Here is a 7,600-nt window from a genome sequence, read left to right as displayed (position 1 = left end):
TTTCCAATTCAATCCACAGACTCTCAAGGAGGAATGCCAGGGTGGGTTGGCTCAGTTATAATCTGAATATTTTCAATTGGGACATAAATTTATATAAAGACATAATGACTTCTTTTTGTGAAATACTATGTATCAGAGGGTATTTGGGGAGCTCCCATGAAATGGGTATCAAGGCAATTAAATACATATAGAAGCATTTTCCTCTCGTCTCCCCATTGTTTTTTCTTAAAAACTTGATTCTTACACTTTGGTCTCATTATCTTAGTACATCTCAACTACTGTCATTAAATAGTATGCATGAATAAATATGTTATGGTTTGATTTGATTTCTTGTACATTTGGGTTTGTTTTTGGCTGTCACTGAATTTATGTAAATTTCTAATTTTCTTTTGTTTTCAATCTATATAATGCAAAAGTAATTCATGCACATCCAGACAAAAATCAAAATATGCTAAAATGTATAAAGCAAACATACATCCTGATACCTCCTGACCTGCTTCTCTTTACCAACCCCACTGGCAAATACTCGTAATGGTTTCTCATGTAACTCTTATAAAATCCCTATGTGTACTTTAACATATATCTTCTCTCCACTTATTTCACAATAATGAATCCTTTTTAAATAGTGAAGAGTATCTTATTTTAATAACTTTAGGCTTTATTAGTAAATTTCTCTTTCCTTTCATTGTCAAAACAAGCCTGCTTTTAAAATAAGTGGGTTACTTTCTAAAAACAAAAAGTTATAGGGTCTGTTTTATGATATTATAGAGTGTGTGAAGGCATCATTTAAAGGTAAACATCTTTAGACCAAATAATCTAGGAATACTACCTTCAATGTTTTTGGGTTAAGGTAATATTCTTTTGTTTAAGACGGTTTACCTTGTGCATGGTATTTATTGCAGTGACCTGGTGTATCTGTAAAAAAAAAAAAAAAAAATTCATGTTGTTCAGCTCACATGGAGTCTAGAAATTAAGTAAGTAATAGAATTCAACATTAAAGAGTACTACTCACAGGAAAATGTTTGAAATATATATATATATACACATAGCATTTGGCTATGTATACATATATGTATATATGTGTATATATATACATAGCCAAATGCTGTATGTTATTATGTATTTAATGGTGTCTTTCCAGAAATATCCAAGGCTTATTGTCAGTGACTCAGATTGTGATCTTATTTAGAAATAAGGTCATTGCAGATAAAATTATCTGAGTTAAGAGGAGGTCATACTGGAATAGAATGGGCTCCTAATCCGACATGACTGGTGTCCTTGAACAAGGATAATTATTTGAAAACTTAGAGACAGTGGGAAATGCCAGGTGACCATGGAGGCAGAGTCTGGGGTTATGAAGCTGCAAGGCAAGGAACACGACAGACTGCTAGTGACATCAGAAGCTAAGAGAAAGACATGAACTGGATTCTCCCTTTCAGTGTTGGAGAGATCATGCCCTGTAGACATTTTGATTTCAGACTTGTAGCTTCCAGGGTGTGACAGAATAAGTCACCATTGTTTTAAGCCACCCAGATTTTTGTACTCTATTACAGCAGAAATGAATGCAGATTTTGGTACTGGGAAATAGGGTGCTTTTGTGACAAATGTATCAAATAGTATAAATGGTTTTGAAACTGGGTAATCAAGAGACAGTGAGAAACTTGAAGTTCATGGTAGAAAGAGTCTAGATTAAATTGAAGAGGCTGTTGATAGAAATAAGGACATTAAATGCGATATTAGTGAAGGAAGAAGATGAAAATCAAGAGCGTATATTAGAAAAGGGAGAAATCCTTGTCATGATGTGACCAACAGCTTGGCTGAATTGTGTTCTGTTAGGTGGAAAGTAGAAATTGTAAGCAATGGGGAAGAGACGACAGGACAGATCACCCAGAGTTGGCAAAATTCAGAAAATGATAGCAGATGAAGAATATACCCAGAGGTGCAGAAGGTGCATTCTCCTTGTTAACAGTAATTCTATCTAGGGTGATCTCTCAGGAAACAGGCCACCTTCTTTCTCCCCAGATGAATTTGCCCAACAAACAAAATCAGGGGAAACTAAATTAAACATCCTGGCGACAGCATGAAGTAAAACAATCTGTATCTGTGGAGGCAGGGAAAAAAAAAAAGAAAGGGCCATTTTTATCGTCTTTTTCCATCACATGAACACAGTGATAACACCAATAGCTATGCGACAGAAATGGTATTGGAAAGAAATATTTGAATGGTGAATAATAATAAAAAATAGAAGACTTGCCATAACACATACATAAATAAAAGTAAAAGATGGCTAAAGGAGGAAATAAAAAATGTATGGCTTCTTCACAGGAAAGAAAACTCACAATAATATTATTGCCACGGAATAAAATAAAAATTGTGGGCAAATATTTTTGCATGAATTATAAACAAAAATGCAGGTTCAAAATAATACAACATATGAAATGTTGAAGTTACTCAAAGAGAAAAACAAAATAATGGAAGAGGAACAACATTTAAAGATATTTGTACTTTAGGGCTCAGCTATATTTTGCTTCCCCTTAGGGGATGGCATTCATGGTTCCCTTGCTCCTGGGTTTTTATTTTTTTATTTATTTATTTTTTAAATGTTTTTATTTATTTCTAGGAGAGAGAGAGAGACAGACAGCATGAGCAGGGGAGGGTCAGAGAGAGAGGGAGGCACAGACTGAAACAGGCTCCGGGCTCTGAGCTGGCAGTCAGCACAGAGCCCGACGCGGGGCTCGAACCCACAAACCGCGAGATCATGACCCAAGCGAAAGTCCGACGCTTAACCGACTAAGCCACCCAGGCGCCCCTCTCCTGGGGTTTTAAAGGTGCTTTCTCATTATTCTATGTGCATTCTCTTATTCCAATATGTAATTGTTTAATTTCTTATATATCTTTTTTATTAAGCTACAAATTATTCAGGGTAGGGGATTGTCTTTATTACCATTTTTAAAAATTTTATATTATCACTACTGTCGTTGCTCCCATTTTTGCATTCTTAGTTCCCAGACACATGTAAGAATTTGGTAAAACATCTGCTAAATAAATAATAGGTTGGGCATATGAATTAATTAAACTAAAATCTCAAAACAGTAATAAACTAGCTTAATATCCTAGAGTGATTGTGAACATCTGGAATAATGCATGTAAAAGGAAATAATAAAACTGCTATAGAGTGGAAAATTAATATTCCTCTACACTTTTGAGGTTCAGTTATCTCTATAAACGTTAAGTATTTCACTGCTATGCTGATAGCTTAGAAAAAAAAACATTCTGGTCATGTTTGTGTAAAAATCCTAAAATCATATCTAAACAGCAGTAACTAGCATACTATAGTGTTGTTTACTGAAGCTGATGGAACTTATAAACTTTCTAGGCCAAAATAGCAGCTTGGCAAAGCATTAGCTCTGGCTTGTTTGGAAGATATGTGATCTAAGTTCACAAAAATGCAAACCAGCTATACAACACTCTTCAATTTTGTGGTTAAAAAAACTATATATATATATAATTCCTGATTAATGATGTCAGGAATCAGGTTGTAGACCAGTAATTTGTGCAGTTTTAAAGGATTTTTTAGATTTCATTTTAAAATGTGGTTTTATGCTGCTCATTGAGTTTGAGTAACTAAAAAACTATTAGAAAAAAATTAAACAATTAGTTTAAGTTAACGATTAAACAAATTAAAAAACAACATGAAGAATGTAGAAGTGGACTTTTGAAATGAGGAAGTCGAAGTATTTGGGGAATATGAAAATAAAATATTAAAAGTAATTTTAGGGCTGTCTGGGTGGTTCAGTAGGTGAGGCGTCCGACTCTTGATTTTGACCCAGGTCATGATCTCAGGGTGGAGAGCTGTGTCAGCTCTGTGCTGACAGAGAGAAGCCTGCTTGTGATTCTCTCTCTCTCTCTCTCTCTCCCTCTGTCCTTGCCTTGCTTGCACGTGTGCACATTCTCTCTTTCTCTCTCTCAAAATAAATTTTTTTTAAATAAAGGTAATTTGGAATTCCTAATAACTAGAGCTTATCCTAAGATGTCATTACTACCACTTAACTTTCTTTTTTATATGCATTTTTAAATTTTTACTTATTTTTGAGAGAGAGAGAGAATGAGAGAGCACGAGTGGTGGAGGGGCAGAGAGGGAGAATCACAAGCAAGTTCCACACTGTCTGATGCGGGGCTCAAACCCACAAACCATGAGATTGTGACCTCAGCTGAAATCAAGAGTCTGTCATACCCAGGGACCCCATAGCTTTCTAATTTCCATCCCAGAACTGAGTTATGGTGGAAGAGATGTATTATATCTCCTTAAAATGTCTGCATCTCTCATATTCCTGAAATAACTAAGTCATACAGTTTAACCATGTCTTTCTATGGCTTACTGCAAGGAATCGTTTGTATATTTAAAAATAACAGCCAGCCTGGTTAGGATTTTCATGCTCTAACCACTTTTATCACCCTGTCATATAATGGGAGATTTTCCAGGACATTGGACAAAATGACTCATCGGCACACAAACATGTGGCAAGATGCAAAGTATTTTTTACCTTATTAAAAGAGAAAGATGAATCAATTTTTCAATAGCATATGCCATCACTGAAAGGTGGGTGAATTCAGAACACCAACTTCATATTATATGTGCTCACCATGAGTCAGCTGTTCTTGATTAAGAAAGTTGATTTAACCATTTGAAATGAATTCCCTAGTTTCTAAAAGGTCTATAATCAGTTCCAAATCACTTAGAAATCCATTACTAATTAGCTCAGAAATCTATTTAGAATGAATGTTACAATATGGCAAATTATTCAAAACTGAGAAAAAGATGGAAAGAGAACATGGACTGAGAGGGTAATGGGGGTCGCCAAATTTCTGGCAGTACTTTCCCAGAACTTCTATCCCAATCAGAGAGCACTATCCAACATCAACATTTTTATTTCTTGATAAAATAAATTACTGTTAATTTTGTTTTAAACATCTTTTTGTTGTAATTATGCGAGCTCCTCTGAGATATCTTGCAGTGTGAAAACAAATGACTCTATAAATTTTGGTTTATATTCAGATATTTCTTCATCTATCATTTGTTCATTTTATGTCCATGGATTAGGTGCTCCTAAACTTAATGCCATATCCAAAACTGAACTTGAAAACCCTTAGGTCTTACTAAATATTCTAGACTCCTTCCTTTTTATTGCTTTCTTAAAAATACGTATATAGAGATAGGCATGGAGAGAGAGACAGAGGGAGAGAGAGAGAGAGAGAAAGAGGTGCGCCTGGGTGGCTCAGTGATTAAGCATCACACTTTTAGTTTTGTATCAGGTTATGATCTCATAGTTCATAAGATAGAGCCCCGCATCACGCTCTACACTGACAGTGTGAAACCTGCTTGGGATTCCCTGTCTCCTCTCTCTCTGCCCCTCTTCTACTCTCTCTCAAAAATAAATAAATAGAGAAGGAGGGAGGCAAGATGGCAGAGAAGAAGGGAGATCTGTACATTTCACTCGCCCCCATCTCTCAAACAGAGAAGGCCTGAAGCCATATGACACTGAACCGCAGGAGTTTGGGAGGAAAAGAGACAGAGTCAACTAAGAAGACAACCTCATAGGTGTGTGAGTGTCAACTGGGGAAGATAAAAACGGGCTGGGACCCAGAGACATGGAGCGAGGGGAGGAAACCCCCTTCCCAGGGAGCTGCGGAGAGTTGAGGGTAAGAGAAAGAGCAGCTGAAACTGCTCAAAGAACTGTCCCTGGAGAAGAGAAAAGCCTTGTCTCAGGACAGAGAATGATCCTTATTTCTAGCTGTGGTGCTGACTTTGGGCTGGGTGCCCCGGTCCCAGGCGGTGTAGGACAAACTGCTTGGCTGCTCTCTTGGCTCGATCCTCGGCTGGGAAGCAGCCCAGCCTGTAGGATTACATTTTGGGTGGTAACAATGAAGCATCCGGACTAAGACCGGGAAATGAGGTGAGGCTTGGGACATAGAACATTGCCCACCTTGGCTATGCCCACAGCACAGGGAGATCAGACCCAAAAGAGTGATTTACCACACTTGGTTCAAGAAGGGACTGGGGCACCACCATTTTTCCCCCCACAATCACCAAGGCAGGACCTCAGGGAATGGCACGTGGGATGCAGTGAAGGCTAACACCTGCCTACACCAAACCACACCCATCCCCGCTAGAGAGCTGCATTTTTTTTTTTTTTACCAGAGCCTGGGTCAAGACCAACATGGATGCACTGCCATGATTAACTCTAGATCAATTCTTTCTATTCAGATATATTTTCCCTTGTCTCAATACTATCCCTCCCCTCTGTTGGACTGGGCACTATGGTCATTGGCTTGCTTACACAGTCACATTTAATGCATTCTCTAGATGCATATTCTACACCTCCACTGCTACCTTTCTATCTCTCTCTCTCTCTCTGGAGTAATCAGACTATATAATTTCTCTGAGTAACATTATCTTCATTTCTTTCTCCTTGCCTCTTAACATATTCCCCTCTTTCTCTCTCTGAATTAAGCCTCTTAGTCTCTCTGCATTGTCACTATCCAAATTTGCTTTCTTCCNTTTTTTTTTTACCAGAGCCTGGGTCAAGACCAACATGGATGCACTGCCATGATTAACTCTAGATCAATTCTTTCTATTCAGATATATTTTCCCTTGTCTCAATACTATCCCTCCCCTCTGTTGGACTGGGCACTATGGTCATTGGCTTGCTTACACAGTCACATTTAATGCATTCTCTAGATGCATATTCTACACCTCCACTGCTACCTTTCTATCTCTCTCTCTCTCTCTGGAGTAATCAGACTATATAATTTCTCTGAGTAACATTATCTTCATTTCTTTCTCCTTGCCTCTTAACATATTCCCCTCTTTCTCTCTCTGAATTAAGCCTCTTAGTCTCTCTGCATTGTCACTATCCAAATTTGCTTTCTTCCCACCCTGTCATTTCTCTCTTTGTATATGCTCCTCCATCAGCACTGAATACACCCTGCTCTTTATTTGTAGCTGGGAATTCTGGTTTTATGCTTTTAGACTGTCCATTATCTTTTGGTTTTGGGTTTTTGTTTTTGTTTTTTTCTTTTTTCTTTCTTTTTTTTTAATCTTTTGTTTCCTTTTTCTTTTTCCCTTTCGGTTTGTGTGTTTGTTGGATTTGTCTGGGGGTTGGTATGCCTTTGTTTCCTGTATGTTAGTCTGTCTGTTTTCCTTTCCAGGGCTATCTAAAGAAATGAGCCAAAGTATACATGGTGTAGACTCCCAAATACCACTATGAGTAGGGAAGCAAAATAACCAAAGCCTCAACAAGAGAGATCAAGAAACACCATTCAAAGAACACTTTCTGAATGGACAGGCGCTGGACAGTCAATGAACCTTCTTTAATATATCAGTACTCGCAGGTGCAGAGTACATAACAAGCTTTTAAGACTGACAAGAGACAGAAAGCTAGCCAAGATGATGNGAGTGTCAACTGGGGAAGATAAAAACGGGCTGGGACCCAGAGACATGGAGCGAGGGGAGGAAACCCCCTTCCCAGGGAGCTGCGGAGAGTTGAGGGTAAGAGAAAGAGCAGCTGAAACTGCTCAAAGAACTGTCCCTGGAGAAGAG

Source organism: Crocuta crocuta, unplaced genomic scaffold (genome assembly GCF_008692635.1).
Source record: "Crocuta crocuta isolate KB4526 unplaced genomic scaffold, BGI_CrCroc_1.0 scaffold430, whole genome shotgun sequence".
NCBI classification, from domain to species: Eukaryota; Metazoa; Chordata; class Mammalia; order Carnivora; family Hyaenidae; genus Crocuta; species Crocuta crocuta.
Note: the sequence above shows the minus strand (reverse complement) of the source record.